An 18264-nucleotide genomic window follows, 5' to 3' on the forward strand; every position below is an offset into this window, starting at 1 on the left:
ATTCAAAACAAAAGTTTAAAATGTAACATAAAATATATAGAGCAAAATTCAATTATGAGTTTTCTTCCTATAATCCATTAATCATCTTACGAACCCTTGGATATATATACCTCAGTTTGAAAGCTACTGTTCGATCTGGATTTATTAAGGATTGGACTTCATACTAGGACTCCATGGCCCTAGAAAATTCATGGCTAAGGGGAAAATTAATGCTTTACTGTCATCTCAACCTTGCAGAGGCTAGGAAGTTTAATCAATAATCACCACAATTATTTGACATCATCCTAGAAGTACTAGGCAAAAGGAAAAGAATAAATAAAGGGTATAAATTTTGGCAAAAATGAAACAAAATTATCATTATTTACCGATAAGGTCATATGTTTGGATGTCAGAATCAACTGAAAGCCTGAGATGATATAAAAATCATCTGAAGATTGCTTGTAAAAGAAAATATCATACAAACATCGATAATTTTATACCAGCCGAAACCAGTTAGAAAAAAAAAATGCCTAAAGAGAGCTCCATTCACAAAAGAAACAAATACTTAAAATCACCAGGCACAAACTTAAGAAATTCAGTGTAAAGAAGATGTTAGATTTCTACTGATGGATATATGAGAATGCCAACTAAATGTAGATATATGTTTGTTCCTAGAAAATTCAGTACTGTAGCGTGATAAATATTCCCCAAATTGCCATTTAATTGTATTGCAATCCCATTTGAAAACCTAATGGATATTTTTTATATATTTTGGACCTGATAAAATCATTCAAATGATATCTGTATGCATAAGTATAAAAGAATAATAGGAAATCTTAGAGAAACAAAAGTAATGGGAGATTATTCCGTCTATCAGAATTAAACATTTAATGACACTACAGTAATTTAGATCATGTTGTAATTATGCACAAAGAGACAGTTTAATGAAGTAGAATTGGTAGCTCAGAAATATACCCAACATGTTTAAAAATTTAGTATTATATAAAAAAAAACTGGTTTATGTTGGTTAGAATAGTATGGGCTGAAAGGTGTTTATTTCTTTCTGTTGTAAAAGTCCAAAAAAGAATTTATTCATCAACAGAGGGCCTTCCTCCATGCCCTTCGATATTGTTACTTCCTTTTATTTTGGACCACTAGTTCTCAAATCTGGTACCAGAATAGCAGCATCACCAGCACCAGTGGACTTTATTAGAAACGCAAATATCGGGTTCCCTTTCAAACTTACTGAATCAGAAGCAGGGTGGTGGGGGTCAGCATTGCTTGTTTTTACAAACTTTCCAGATGATTCTGATGCATGATAAAGTTTGAGATTTAGCCCAGGGAGTTGTTATCAACTACACTGGCTGTGAAAGGGGATGTGGCTATTATGGTGGGCTGAATGGTGTGCCCTCAAATTCATGTCCACCTGGAGCTTCAGAATGTGACCTTATTTGGAAAAGGTCTTTGCAGATGTAATTAGATTAGTTAAGAATTTTAAGATGAAATTGCTCTGGCTTTAGACTGAGCCCGAAATCCAATGACTGGTGTCCTTATAAGAAGAGGAGAGGACAAAAGAGACACACTGAGAAGAATGCCTTCTGGAAAGCGAGGCAGAGATTGGAGTGACACGGCTACAAGCTACACAATGCCAAGGATTTCTGGGAGCCACCAGAAGCTAGGAAGAGACACAGAAAGATTCTTCCCTCTAGGCTTCAGAGGAAGCATGGCTCTGCCAATGCCTTGATATCAGATGTCTAGCCACCAGAACTATGAGTGAATAAATTTCTCTTGTTTTAAGCCACCAAGTTTGTGGTAATTGATTATGGCAACCCTGGTAAATGAATATAGCTATTAAAAAACTCTAGCCCAGAAATGGCATACTTCACTTCAGCTTGCATGCCATTGGCTAGAACTCAGTCACATGATTTCACCCAACTGCAAGGGAGAATAGGAAATGTAGTCCAGCCCAGGATGAACTGAAGACCATAACTTTTGGAGGATATTTACCAATCTCTGCCATAATAATATTTCAAATTATGGGGAAAAAATAAATGATCTCATAAATAATTTTGAAAGAACTGATAAGCTATTTAAAGTAATTATCATGGTATTAATACTTCAGTAGGGCTTAGAAGAAAACATGCCTGATTAACAAAGATTACAATGATTAACCAAACCTGGTATTTGAGAAGGTAAGGAAAAACAGGAACTTTCATGCTCTCTTGGTAAAAGTGTAAATCCAACTCCTCTGGTGCGCAGTTTAACAGTATTTGTTAAAGGGTACAATAGCATATTCAATTTCTGAACAATTGCAGAGGATTTTTACCCTAAGAAGATAAAATAAAGAAGTATTCTTCAATTAGGAGCTTAGTAATCAAAGTGCGATACATGTATAAATTATCTAATCTTATTGATTTGAGGATTGAAATACCCATTTGAAGAAATGGAAAAACTACCTACAACATACTTGCGTATGGAAAGCACCTTTGCAATAGCATGTTTCGCATGATTCCATCCATGTAAATATTTACTCTCTCTCCATATATTTTTATCTATATACCTGCCCATTTCTGCTTATACACAGAGTGAAAGACCAACAGATATATTCACTAAAATATTCTAGGGGTTATCTCCAAGACGTGGTGGTCATGTCAGTTGATGTTTCTTTTGAATTTCTTTTCTGTATTGTTCAAAGTTTTGCCAGTGTATGCATTGCTTGTCCAAAGATACTATATTTTGATCTAGACTGTTGGTTTGCTTGTTTAAATGGCATTGGAACTACACTAGGATAGAGCTGTGCATTGGTAGGTGAGAAATGTGAATTACGCTCCAAGATACAGATTCTTCCAGTTTTGAGGCCAACTTGTCTCAGGCTGGCTGTAGCCACTAACGTGGTCATATGAGGCTAATAGTCTTCATTAGAAACTCTTAGAGTGCAGGCCAAACAATATAAGGTCTAGTGGCATGCCCTGAGGTCTTTTCATGAAGGAAAAATCAGCACATGCAGCTCAAATATTGTAAGCTGAAGATAACTAGGGAAGAGTTTAATCTGTTATAGGCTGTTTTTCAACAGTGAATATAGAACACACCTTGGTGGAAAAAGGGATCTGTGGAGATATTGGATCAGTTCCATTTCAGATACTCAAAGAGTGTAGGCAGTCAGCCCAAAGGAGCTTAGGCAGAGGCTCCTGGTGAGTAAAGTGCAGAGGTTGACCCAAATGGGTTTCTTCTCATACATCATATACATCTATCCATTCTGTGTTTGATGTGACATCCTAGTGGCATGGAAGCCAGCTTCAGGGTGGCTTTCTAATAATATACATGTTCTGCAAATTGGAACCGGTTTGATATATTTGATATAAAAATTTCCACTGAATTTTAAATCAGTTTGCATTATCACAAGAACTTTCGACATTATATGTGTCATGAAAGAAAAGGCAGAGCTGTTAGAGTCTTTAAAAGTAATTTCTAACGATCTAAATTTTTCAGTGGTTATGAAAAGGGTGTTAAATATTTTATCACCTTTCTGTTTGAGCAGAGTTTCTCCTTGATGGTAACTTTCAAGAATTTCAAAGAGATCATCATTAAAAATCTTGTTTAGGAAATTCCTGTGAACATTTTAAATATAAAACCTTACATAAAAATTTTATGCTAACAGAAGCATGCTCCCAATTTCTTATTTAAATATTTTATTTGCAAGTTTTATAAAAAATATTTTTAATATTTCCAAATACTTCATGATTATTTTCTTATCATAATTGGTGTAGCATTCTTTTTGCAAATCCCATATGAAAGTCCCACATTTTCTTTCATTTTCTCTGGTATCTTTACAAATATCAATTTTACTGAGTGTTATTGTGGTGAATAGCTAGATATTCACATACCCCTCCACTCCCAATAATCCCCACTTCTGGTATTCACATTTTTGATAAATCCTCTCCCCTGTTTGTAGGCAAGCCCTGGGGGTTGCTTCTAACCAATAGAATATGTCAAAGGATACCACTTTCGTAGTTACGTTACATTATCTGGCAAAAGCGATGGAATGCCATTCTTGTGATTTTTGTGTTATATAAGATTCCACCTTGGTAGTGGATCTGCTCTAGAGATTTTCATTTCTGGCTTGATGAGATAAGCAGTCATGTAGAGGAGGCCCACGAGGCAAGTAACTACAGGTAGCTTCTAGGAACTGCAAATAGTCTCTGAGAGATGAGGTGTCTTCTAGGAAATGTCTAGGAGCTGAGGGTGGCTTCCAGCTGACGGCCAGCAAGAATCCAGGCCTTCAGTCCTGCAGACAGAAGGAAATTCTGCCAAAAAGATTGGGAGCAGATTCTTCTGTGGTTGATGCTCTGGATGAGAATGTAGTGTGTCAGAACCTGAGCAGAGGACCCGGCTAGGCTGTGAGGTGAGAGACGTGTGGTGTTTTAAGATGATAAGTTTGTGGTAATTTGCTACATAGCAATAGAAAACTAATACAGTCATGTTGTGAATAGTTGGAAGGAATTTCACTAGATAAAACCTAGCTGTCCATAGGCAAACCATGTTCATCAATACCAGTGAAATCTTCTATTGAGTAAAGTTTAATTTCACTAGTGTTCAGTCCTGATCTACTTATTATAGAAAAACTTCAGCAGTTTACAAAACCATGGGCATCTAAGCATTTGTTGGCATCCCTCATGATTTTATTTCAATAGTCCATGTGTCAACAATCCTGGCTGTTACTTTTCTCTGATCCCTGTTGCCCAAAATTCTATCATTTTTTCTGCCACTAAAGCATTCTTCAGTCCAAACACTGCTGTCATCTCAGCTGGTCTTTATTGATCTGAAAACAGCCATTACTATAACCATTAGTCTTTGCTGTTTCACCAGGAAGATCACTGAAGATTAAAACTCATTTATGATTCATGTTGTCTAACTAGAGGTGTAAGAAGGAAGCAATCTTTCATTAAATACGAAGCGAGATGACTCCGTGTTGTTATATTCAAGTGAGATGACTGTGTGTTGTTATATTGAAATGAGGAAATCCCACAAGCTAACTCTATTGGGTATTAAGTTTCAAGAAATAATGATATATTTTAACTTCTATTTATATACTCTTCGCTGTTTGTGTACAGGCTTCAGATGGAACGGTTGGGATAGAATCAGATTCCAGCTACCATGGTATTGAACAGTGGTTCCAAATGTGTAAACTGGGGACCACAGGGAGTCCTCCAAACCGTCCCAGGGTCTACGTGGTTAAAACTGTTTCCATAATAATACTAAGAAATTGCTTACAGTTTTCTTTCTATCATGAGTACACAGTATTTTTGTGTGTTTCATATTTCTGTTTAATTTCTATATTAAATATGGAGAAATACAACCAGTGATAGATTTGTAAACTGGCTCTCAAAAAAGTCCCAATTTTAATGTTTTCAGTTCAATTCCATCATATGAATATTCCCACCATGGCTGATTTCAAGCTACCAAGTAACATAACTGAATGCAAATTTGACAAGAATGAAGGACTCTTTGTGCTCAGTACAAGGTGGTTCCAGCATACTAATGACTGTAAACCTCGTAAACTGAGGATTTTTAGTGTCTTCAATAATTTTTGAGTCTAAAGTAGTCCTGAGATGAAAAAACTTGAGCAGCACTGTTGTAGACGTTCTATCAGAATCCTCACACCAGATTCCTTCATTTCTAATCCTCTCAGAGGACTTCTGTAATCTTTTCCACAGACTTCCAAATGTACTTATATCTGTTGACATCTCACATTTGGTTTGAAATATTTTTCCATTAAGAACCCATAATGAAAATCAGTGAATGGAAAATATCAGAGGAGGGGTTATCACCCAACCTCATTTCCAAGATATACTTAGATCTTACTTCCAGCTAAAAAGCATCCCTGTAACATATATATATTTTTAATTTATTTATTTTATTTTTGGCTGCGTTGGGTCTTCTTTGCTGCACGCGAGCTTTCTCTGGTTGCGGCGAGCGGGGGTTTCTCATTGCGGTGGCTTCTCTTGTTGCTGAGCGTGGGCTCTAGGCCCGTGGGCTTCAGTAGTTGTGGCTCTCGGGCTCTAGAGCTCAGGTTCAGTAGTCGTGATGCACAGGCTTAGTTGCTCTGCAGCACGTGGGATCTTCCCAGACCAGGGATCGAACCCATGTCCCCTACATTGGAAGGCAGATTCTCAACCACTGCGCCACCAGGGAAGCCCCTGTAACATATTCGGAATGTAAAAATTTAACAAGCTCTTAATAAAACTTTGGAAACTTATCTAAGAATTCCTTCCCCTAGGAGAGAAAAATGAACATATTCAACACATCTTTTATTGAATGATTACTATGAGCTAGACACTGTCCTCTATTCTGGAGACACAGCAGATAATAAAATATACAAAGTCCATGACCTCTTTGAACTCACATTCTAGTGAGGGAGACAAAAAGTGGATAAACACACACACATAGGTAGAATACAGAATATATTACAGATAGTGATAGTTGTGAAATTATACATAGCTGGAAAAAGGGCTAGTGAATGATGGCTACAGAAGAAATATTTTATATGTGTTAACTCAGGAGGAGGATGCAGATAGGGCAACAGCTGAGCAGAAACATGAAAGAAGTGATGATATAAATCATGTCGTTAATTGATAGAACAATCACAAGAGCTCTGGGGCGGGAGCATGCTTAGTGGATTTAACCTTGGTATACTGAAGAGCGCTTAAACAAGGAGATCTTGTAATCTGGGAAGGGGTGGTCCCATTTAGGAGTTTGGGTCATTTAGAAGTGGAAACAAGGAAACTGGCATTCCGGAAAGTAGAGAAACAGAAGGCACCAGAGCAGTATAATCTGAGGTGGGCATACCACAGATAAGTACTAGTTGCCCTAGCACTGCAGGCAGGGTGATAGATTACCACACCCAAGCATCTTCTAGGCAGCCCCATTGCATTGATTCACACATATGCCAGTTTCCACTAGGATCATACAACTGCTGACTCCAGGATGTTAAAAACCTGGGTGAACTGTTCCTACTAATAATACTCCGAGGGCAATACAAGTGAACCCGGACAATGATTCCAATTTTCAGTATTAATGCTTCCAAATCTGGCCTTTCCAGTGCTATTACCTTGACTGGGTTTCTCTCCTCCCTTCATCTAGTTCATATCCTTCTTGTCCATCTGGTGTCATTTCGGAAATTACATCCTCCTGGACACCTTTGCTGTTCTCTGAAAGACTTACCTATAGCTTCTATTCACTCTCATAACACTCTGTACTTATTCTTTTATTTAATAACCATGTAATAGAATTAAATATTTACAGTCTTTATCTCCCACCAGGTTGTAAAAGAATTGAAGTTGGTGCATGGAAAGAGATTTAAATATGTGCTTAAAGAGTGGGTGCTTAGTTATGTATTTAATCATTTTGTGTCATGATTTATGATCTTTAGAAATAAACAGACATTACATTTTATCGAATCCATTCTATACCTTTGGAAATTGATCTTTGAGAGATAAAGTGATTTTGTCCTAGGTCACTCCTTGAGTTTGTTAAAAAGTCAAAGTGACCAAGGTCTTGGAGCAATTGTATCCAGTTTTTTCCCACATCAGGCTTTCTTATATCAGTAAAGACATAGGACAAACATGGTTTAATCCTTTGGTATTGCTTTATTTTTTTCAAGAATGCAAATTAAACTATTTGAGAATAGAATAACAAATGACTTTCCTTATCATCGTGCTTCTAATAGAGAAGAAAATTAAATACACTTCTATAAAATGATTTCAGATTCTTCATGAAAAGATGCTACTGACACATCTATTTTAACTGCACTATTTCTATTTGTAAAGCAGAATAAGGAAAACTATTTTGAATATTTATCTCTGCAAGTATTTTTTTCTGGCTCAGAAATTTTGATTTTTAAGATACTGCTTTATTTAACTACATTACTTTCTTTCTATTAGCTATCATTTCATCCCTTCCAAGTATTCCCTTATTTACTATCCAATATCATAATCAAAGCTTTGTATTCACAACTATGTAAAATCTTTATCTGTCAAATTGTTAAATTCACACATAATAAAATCTTTTTTTCCCCACCATGCTCTTCCTTTAGCAGTTAATTGCCAAAGACATTCAAATATATATTTCAGCTAGAAGATGTGAAATGTGTTAATTACAACATTTTTGTTCCTTTTTTCAGGTCAACTCTCAGTTATATTTTATTTTGAGATAAAGGGATCATTCTCCTTTACACTAATATGTAAAGCCATTAATTACATGTTGCTATTATATTAGAATATACAGTTGTTAATACTGTCGGCATGTAGTCATTACCAGCTAATACCGTGATAGAATTTTGCACATTCCTTATCAGCTTGCTCAGTGACAGCCTTTTTATGCTATTAACCAAAATAATGTGTTGCTTGTGATATGTGCAGAATTGATAACCTTGGTGATTGATATAGAGTTACCCAATCAATGGACCACTGAATTGGTATTCAGGATTGGCTGAGTCATTTTCCTCTCCCCAGATCTCAGACTATTCACAAACTTTGTACCTCCTTACCATAAGAGATAACAACTGCAAAGAATTTAGTATTTTGAAAAAGGTAGAGGACAAGTAGGGGGAAAAAAAACCTAGTGTATGTGTGAGAGTGAGTTTATTTAATAATGGATAAGTAACCTCTTTTGCTATAATCTCAGAGACTTTCTGTTTCCTCAATCATTTGTAAACTACCTTGCCTAATTTTTTTTTTACTTCTGCTTCCCATATTACAACATTATTGGGAACCATTTGTTCAAGGATTAATTCATATATGTATCTGATCGATAACATTTATAAACTTTCTAAGACACATTTTATATATGTGTGTGTGTGTGTGTGTGTGAGTGTGTGTGTATGATGGATTAATGATAAACAAGTTATTATTCATCCAATCTAATAATGGAAATAAGATGTGGCCATTAAAAGCCATCAGTAACCAGCCTGTGCTCTAGAGCCCGTGTGCTGCAACTACTGAAGCCCATGCGCCTAGAGCCCATGCTCCGCAACAAGAGAAGCCATGGCAATGAGAAGCCTGCACACCACAATGAAGAGTAGCCCCCGCTCACCGCAACTAGAGAAAGCCCGCGTGCAACAGTGAAGACCCAACACACCAAGAATAAATAAATAAATGAATTAATTTTTACAAAAGCACATGTGCAGAAATAATGTAAGTTTTAGAATATAGAAAGCACAGTCATCTGTCTTTTAATTTCTCATGTGAAATATTTTCCTAGCTGTATTATATTTTTATGCATTTTTAGACCAATGTTAATTCACATGACTATTGAAGTAAATCAGATGAGAGAAAGGAAATCCATATATATTGCCTATATAAGCCAGGAGATTTGCATCAGTTTGATTCTCACACCTATCCTAAGAGAAGAGTGTCATTAATAACCTTATTTAACAGACAAAGAAATAGGTTTGGAGAAGATGAATCATTTGCCCAAGTTCACATAACTTGTAAGTGGCAGGACCAGGGCTTTAACCCAGTTCAGCCTGATTCTGTAAACTGCTCTGTGGTCTTTTCATTAACCAGTTGAAGTAATGGCAATTTGCAAGTAACATCCTGCCTGCGCTTTCCTCAATACACATTTGTACCCACAGACCACTGCCCTGTCTCTTAGGGATTGTGTGTATGTGTGTGTCTTTGAGTGTCTGTTTCTGTATATTCAGTCAGAATGATAAGACTCATATTTAGTTCTTATTCAAACCAATTTGTTTGACAAAAGTTCTAGGGTGAAAATGTTAAAAAGTGACAGCATCTTTAGGTCAAAGGATAATTACAGTGAGAGATTAGTATAGTCACATCAGAGGGAATTCACTTCGGACATTTTTCTAGTGTCGACTGCAATATTTTCCACTCAGTAATGGGAATCCAAGCTTTCTTAAATAAAGAAATATAAAATAGCATTCATCAAAGGAAAGAACAATGTTCTTTCTGGTTGGAGTGGATTTATAATTACTTTGTTCCATTGTAGGAGTAAACTCTAAATTGCTTTCTCCTTTTTTTTTTTTTTTTAAATAATTTCTTGAGTAATCCTTACTGCCCATGCACTGTTATCTAATTCAGACATGCTGTGCAGAAATATTCTACTGGGTGGAGATGCCTTCGGGACTGAGAAAATGCTCACAATTTTTCTCTGCTTCTCTCATTAGGATAATCATTCAGAAGCATTGCCAATGTCATGAATATGAGTAATGATTATTGTCTATAAATTTCTCCACATTTTTCAATTTCACCTGGGATCAAGTTAACATGACACAAACTATGCATTTGAACCATATGGTTTTGACATGTACAGATATTAAAAACAGTGGTGTTGCACTGTTGTCTTACAATAAGTTGTGTTGCAAGAAACAGTTTTATTAAAATAATCTATGGAAAGACGTTTTCTTCAATACCATTTAACATCATATTTATAAGGACCCAAGGGAGAAATTTTCACATTGCCCTATAGAAGTGAAAACTTTTGCTTACACAACAGATTAGTTTCTATCTTTTGAATTCTGTCCATAGGATAATTTTTTAATCTTGTTTATTCTTATGGATTTATGTACCTGACAATGGCTTCTTCTATGGGGCCCACTCAAGTGTTACCTTGATGCTATGCTCAAATGTCAACTCATAATAAAAATCTTAATCACTCTTATAAAGTAGTACCTCCACCCACTTGGTCCCAGAACCATTTATCCCTCTTATTCCACTGTTTCTCTCTTTATCGTATGTAATCAGTTAAATGTTGTTTATATGCTTACTGTCTCTCTTCCTCCACTAAATGAGCTCCAGGGAACCAAGGGCTTTATCAGTTTGTTCACTACTTTATACACAATGGGAAGCATAGTTCCCAGGATGTAGTAGCAACTTATTGAGTAAATGAATGCATGAAAAAGTATGTATGATTTTTTTTCTACCTGACCATAATCTCTAAACTAGCACAGACAAGCTTCCTAATTTCATCAGTGTCTTTTTTCTCAGTGGTTATGATTCTACTGTGCTTCTGCTCAATAGACTAGAATATCCATAACATACAACTGGGTCAAATTGGAATTCTTTGGCCCTTACATCTTCTGTGTGGCATATTTGTAAATAGTTTTCAATGCCCACTTACCAGGCAACTCCTTTATGGAAGAGAAACAGCTGTTCCAAAAATATTCTCAGGTCATCTTTTTATCATCCTGCTTCCACTTTGAGTTGGTTTTCCTGCCTGATTACCTACTTTTCCCCTCTCTATTTTCTGCTTTCTTTGGTGGTAGCTTTGCTTTTTAGTTCATTGCTTCTGAATCTTCTGCATGGACTTTTGATTGGATTTTGCTCAACCACACAGCTCTCTTCTAAACTTTAACCAGTGATTTGGGACCCAATCAGGAGTTTATCTGTTGCAATAGATTACCTTGTTGGGAGTATTTACATACTAAAAAAAACTCGTGTCTTATTACATTCACATACATCCTTTGTTCCTTATCTAAGATAACTTCCATACAAAGTATTCCTCCTTCTTAGCATTGTTCATGATAACCAACTTTTCAATGGTCATCATTTTCCCACATTAATAGACAATACAAGAGCTGTTTTTGCTTGCTGTTTGTTTTAAAAGTGTTCTTTGTCATCTTCCTTTGTCTCAGAAACATTGTCTCAAGAGTCAGGAACCCGAGTGGTAAATCTTAGCTCTGTTGCTACCAAACCAAGTGACAGTAGTTACAAAGAATGTGTATTAAGAAGCACTGAACCCTGTGTCCTCACAAAGACAAAACCACAAAGTCATTCATCTGCAATTAGTCCTTTATTTCAAGTATACTGATATATTTTCTAGGCTCTTCATTGCAATCTCATGATCTTTTACTTTACTTAAGCTTTATCCCACTTTGGTCCTCTAGCCTGATGTTGCATTTTTATTGACTAAGTTAGATGTTACTCTAGAATAAAACTTGAGCTTTCTATTTCTACTTAATTGTGCATAGTTCAACAAAGTTTCTTGAATGAGTGAATGAAATTGTGTGATAGAGGATATCTTGAAGGTTTAGGATGCAGACAGCTAAAATAGCTTGAGGACATTCTTTGAGCACGATTACATTTATAATCCTGGCTTTATGACTCCCATCATCTAAGTAGCAGAACTAATGGACCACTCACCAGGTCAACCATGTATATGAGGAGGATACTCAGCAAAAGTGACAAAGCTAATGCAATGGAACTCTGTAAGGCATAAAGAACATATGGAATTTCTACAGAATTGCTTCTATATGCCTTATCTAACATCTGTAGTATTGTAAAATAAATTTTAATGAAGGAATTATAATTAGGCACAAAGTTGGTATAAATAGTGGCTTAGGAATTATATGAAACAGTTTTTAATGCATTTGAGTATATAAAGCTATAGTAATCAAGTCAGTGTGGTATTGGAGAAAAAAAATAGACAAATAGATCAATGGAACAAAATAAAGAGCCCAGAAATAGACCCACATAAATATTGTCAACTGATCTCTGACAGCTGAACAAAAGAGTCTTCTCAACAAATGGTTCTGGCACAACTGGACATCCACACACAGAAAAAAAAAATGGATCTAGACACAGACCTTATACCCTTCACAAGAATTAACTCAAAATGGATCACAGAACTAAGTGTAAAACACAAACCTATAACATTCCTAGAAGATAAAATAGGAGAAACTTAGATGACCTTGGGTATGGCAATGACTTCTTAGATAAAGCACCAAAAGCATAATACAGGAAAGGTGTAATTGCTGTGCTGGTCTTCGTTAAAATTAAAAAATTTCTGCTCTGCAAAAGACAATGTTATGAGAATCAAGCCACAGACTAGAAGAAACTATTTGCAAAAGACACATCTGGTAAAGGACAGTTACCCAAAATATTCAAAGAACTTAAAAACTCAACAATAAGAAAACATTCTGCATGGGAAAGGAAACCATCAACAAAATGAAAAGGCAACCTACTGAATGGGAGAAAATATTTGCAAATCATATATCTGAAAATGGGTGATATCTAAAATATATAAATAATTCATACAACCCAATAGCCAAAATAAAAACAAAAAAAACCGTTATTGGGGCAGAGACCACTAATCATCCCTCGTGTATATTTGCCATTTAATAATAAAAATGTTGAAATTTACAGTTTTAAATTTTAATAATAAAACCCTTCAATAATAAAAACATTGAAATTTAGCTTTTTAGAATAATGACCACATGTTATTAGTCTCACTAACAGATGGGTATGGCAATGTGACCAAATTGTGGTCAATGGGATTTCAGCAAAAAAATGATGACTGAAGTCCTTGGTGATGCTCCTAAAGGGTAGAGCATCTTTCCATTGTATCCCCTTCCAACTAGCTGGGATAAGGTCATGATAAAGGCCATATTGGCCACAAGACAAAAGCTGCATGTTGAAGATGACATAGCAGCATGATAGTAAGGAGCCTGGGTCCCTGACGGTTATGGAGCTGCCATCATAGCTTCAGACAACCTACTGGACACACATGACAAAAAAATAAGCTTCCATCTTGTTTAAGCCACTGTAATTTGGGGTATTTATGTTATTAGAGCAGCCAAATAATATCCTATCTAATACATTAGCAGAAGGTCAACCATAGTCTGAACAGATCCAACTATCAAATTTTAGATATTGAAAATTATTAAAAAGGAGAACATTCCAGGTAAATTAAATGAGAGAATATAAGAATTTTAGCATAGCACCTGGCACATAGTAATTGAACTATTACCATATTTTCAATTATTAAAACACAAGATAACTATTCATAGAAAAAAAAAGTTGGTTTTAAAACACAAGACCAATGCTAGTAATTCAGATACTTGCCAAAGCTATCTTCAATTCTGTTTTATATATTATCTGCCATATACCTAATAAATACATACACTGCATTGTTCTTATTCTGAAGATATGGTGATCAACAAGGAAAATAAAATCCCCAGTCTTATTTTCCAGGTATATGGGGAGTGACATAATGAATAAGTGAATAAATAAATGAACAAATTGTGAAGGTAGTTATAAAGAACATAAAAGAAAGTGATGTGCCAGAGAATGTCTGAGTAAACTATTCTTGATTGGGTGGTCAGTGTGTGTGTGTAAGGATACAGCAAAGAATGAATATGAACATATTCAGGATTTTGGGTCTAATAACAGAAAAACTTACATCAAAAAAAAAAAAAAACTCACATAGAAGCATAGAATTTTTAGAGCTGGAAGTTAAAGGAGATACTACAGTCCAGTCTCCTCATTTCATAGACAAGGAAATTGAAGTCTGGAAAGTTAAGAACCCTGTCCAATGGGAAAATTTAACTCAAAGCGAGTCTGTACCAGAGCTCAGGCCTTTTTACTCCCAGTTCAGAGCTATATTCTCTTCATCAAAATTGAATCATTTGTAATGGTTACCAAAGGAGAAAGGTGGGGGGGAAGGATAAATTAGGAGTTTGGGATTAATGTATACACACTACTATACATAAACTAGATAATCGACAAGGACCTACTGTATAGCACAGAGGACTGTACTCAATATTCTGTAATAATATATATATGGGAAAAGAATCTGAAAAAGAATTGATATATGTATATGTATAACTGAATCACTTTGCTGTACATCTGAAACTAACACAACATTGTAAATCAACTATACTCCAGTATAAAATAAAAGTTAAATTAAAAAATAAATAAAATTACATTATAGATGAAAAAATAAAATTTTCAAATATCAAAAAAAATTGAAAAAAAAAAAAAACCCAAACACCCAAGCAATCCAATTAAAAAATGGGCAGAGGATCTGAATAGACATTTTTCTACAGAAGACATAAAGATGGCTAATAGGTACAGGAAAAGACTCTCAACATGACTAATTATCAGAGAAATGCAAATCAAAATCACAATGAGCTCTCACCTCATACCTGTTAAAACAGCTGCTATCTGAAATACAAGAGATAACAAGTATTGACAAGGATGTAGAGAAAAAGTAACCCTTGTGCACTGTGGTAGGAATGTAAACTGGTGCAGCCACTAAGGAAAACAGTATGGAGCTTCCTCAAAATTTTAAAAATAGAACTACCATATGATCTAGCAATTCTACTTCTGGGTATTTATCCAAAGAAAACAAAAACACTAACTCAAAAAGATTTATGCATACCCACCTTAATTACAGCATTATTTACATACAGTAACCAAGATATGGAAACAACCTAAGTGTCCATTGGTGGATGAATGGGTAAAGAAGTTGTGGTGTGTATGTGTGTGTACACGCATGTGCACACACACAATGGAATGTTATTCAGCCATAAAAAAGAATGACATTCTGCCACTTGCAACAACATAGATGGACCTTGAAGGTATTATGCTAAGTGAAGTAAGTCAGATGGAGAAAGACAAATACCATATGATCTCACTTGTATGTGGAACCTAAAAATAAGAAGAAAAAGAAGCTCATAGATAAAGAAAACAGATTGATGGTTGCCAGAGGCAGGGGTTGGGGTAGGCAAAATGGGTGAAAGGAGTCAAAAGGTACAAACTTCCAGTTATAAGTCATGGGGATGTCATATATAGCATGGTGACTATAGTTAATAATACTGTACAGATCTTCCACAACTTATAATGGAGATTCATCCTGATAAACCCAATGTAAGTTGAAAATATCATAAGATGAAAATGTGTTTAATACACCTAACCTACAGAACATCAAATCTTAACCCAGCCTACTTCTAACACAAAGACTATTTTATAATGAAATGTTGACTATCTCACGTAATTTATTGAATACTGTACTGAAAATGAAGAACAAAATGATCAAATGGGAACAGAATGGTTGTATGGGTACTGAATGGTTGTATGGGTACTGAATGGTTTTAAGTGTACCAGTTGTTTACCCTCGTAATCACGGAGCTGACTTTGTGCTATGGCTTGCTGTCACTGCGCAGCATCACAAGAGAGTATTGTACCACAGCTCTATACTCTACCCTGGGAAAAGACTAGAGTTTAAGGTACAGTTTCTACTGAATGCACATCACTTTTACACCAATGTAAAGTTGAACCATAGTAAGTAGAGGACCATGTGTACTGCATATTTGAAAGCTGCTAAGAGAGTAACTCTTAAAAGTTCTCATAGCAAGAAAAAATTTCTGTAACTATATATTGTGATGGATGTTAACTAGACTTGTTGTGGGAATCTACTATAACGTTGTATGTCAATCATACTTCAAAAAAAAGTCTAATTAAAAGATGGGCCAAAGACTTTGACACCTCATCAGAGAAAATGTACAGGTGGCAAATGAGCATAGAAAAAGATTCTTCACATCGTATGTCATTAGGAAATGCAAATTAAAACAGCAATGAGATATTACTCCACACCTGTTAGAATGGCCAAAATCCAGAACACTGACAACATCAAATGCTCTTAGAATGTAGAGCAATAGGAGCTCTCATTCATTGCTGGTGGAAATGCAAAATGATAGAGCAACTTTGGAAGAGAGTTTGGCTCTTTCTTACAAAATTAAACATATTCTTACTGTACAATCCAGCAATCAATCTCTTTGGTATTTACTCAAAGGAATTAAAAACTCAAAGCAAAATACCTGCACACAGTTGTTTATAACAGCTTTATTCATCACTGCCAAAACTTGAAAGCAACCAATATGTCCATCAGAAGGTGGATGGATAAATAAACTCTAGTACATCCAGATTGTGGAATATTACTCAATGCAAAAAAAAAAAAAAAAAAAAAAAAAGAGCTACCAAGCCATGATAAAACACAGAGGAATCTTAAATGCATAATACTAAGTGAAAGAAGCCAATATGAAAAGGGTTATATGTTATATGATTCCAACTATAAGACATTCTTTAAAAGGCAAAACTGTGGAGACAGTAAAAAGGTCAGCGGTTGTCAGGAATTTTGGAGGGTGGATGGGGAAGAATGAATAGGCAGAGTGCAGAAGACATTAGAGCAGTGAAAATACTCTGTATGATACTATAATGATGGATACATGCCATTATACATTTGTCCAAATTCAGAGAATGTACAACAGGGAGAATGAACTGCAACTATGACTTTAGGTTCATCAATTGCAACAAAAATTATAACAAATGTACCACTCTTTGAGAGTCCGCCTGCCAGTGCAGGGGACGCGGGTTCGTGCCCCAGTCCGGAAAGATCCCACATGCCGCGGAGTGGCTGGGCCCGTGAGCCATGGCCGCTGAGCTTGCGCGTCCGGAGCCTGTGCTCCGCAATGGGAGAGGCCACAACAGTGAGAGGCCCGCGTACCGCAAAAAAAAAAAAAAATGTACCACTCTGATGGGGGGATGCTGACAACGGGGATGCTTTGTAAGCTTGGGGGACAGGGAAATCCCTGTACTTTCCTCTTAATTTTTCTCTGAACCTTAAACTGCTCTAAAAAAACAAATTCTTAAAAACTGCATTTGGGTGAATAATAATAAAATTATTTGCAGCAAATCAGAACTATAAATAAAAAATAAAACCCAAGATGTTTTCAGAAGACAAGTTGTTAATGAGTTTCAAAGTAATGGTAAAGAAAAATATGAATTAGATGAAAAAGGAAAATTAATGACAGAAAGTATGTGAGAGAAAAAAAAATAGTAATCAGCATTAAATGTAGCACATTATGAAGTCAACACTTCACAATCAAATTTGCCTGATTTGTTGACTTATGTGATAGAACTTAAAATTTTTGAAATGAAAAAAAGAAGTGAGAATTCAGGAAGTCAGGAATAAGGATCATAACACTAAAGCAAATGCCTGGGAGAGACAAGTCTCTAAGCTACATTAAGTGTATCCTATTTAATTGTTCCAACCACACCGTATAACAATTTATTTTATTGGTGGAGACTTTGTACAAGTGTATATAGTACACTCTTTTGGTATCTATGGCCTCTCTGGAATAATTAAGTATATGTAGTGACCAAGACATTATAATGTCTATTAGGACAAATTAATTCATCACTTGTCCCAAATAAGGGAGCACAAATTCGTCGTTCTTTCCTAGATTTCTTTCCTTTATTACTCTGCATGCACTTCTTGGGGAGTCATCTACTCCCAAGGCTTTGTTCACTATGTATGTGATATGAAACTACCCCAGACCTCTCTCCTGGAATTCGTAAATATATATCCAGCTGCTTACTGAACATCTCTTTCTATCTCCCAAATATTTAAACCCAATACTCCCTAACCCAGTACCCCTTACTTCTCCTCTCTACCTTCTTGTTCTTCAGTGTTATCCATTTGAGTACG

The sequence above is a fragment of the Delphinus delphis genome, chromosome 8 (assembly GCF_949987515.2).
Source record: "Delphinus delphis chromosome 8, mDelDel1.2, whole genome shotgun sequence".
NCBI lineage: Eukaryota > Metazoa > Chordata > Mammalia > Artiodactyla > Delphinidae > Delphinus > Delphinus delphis.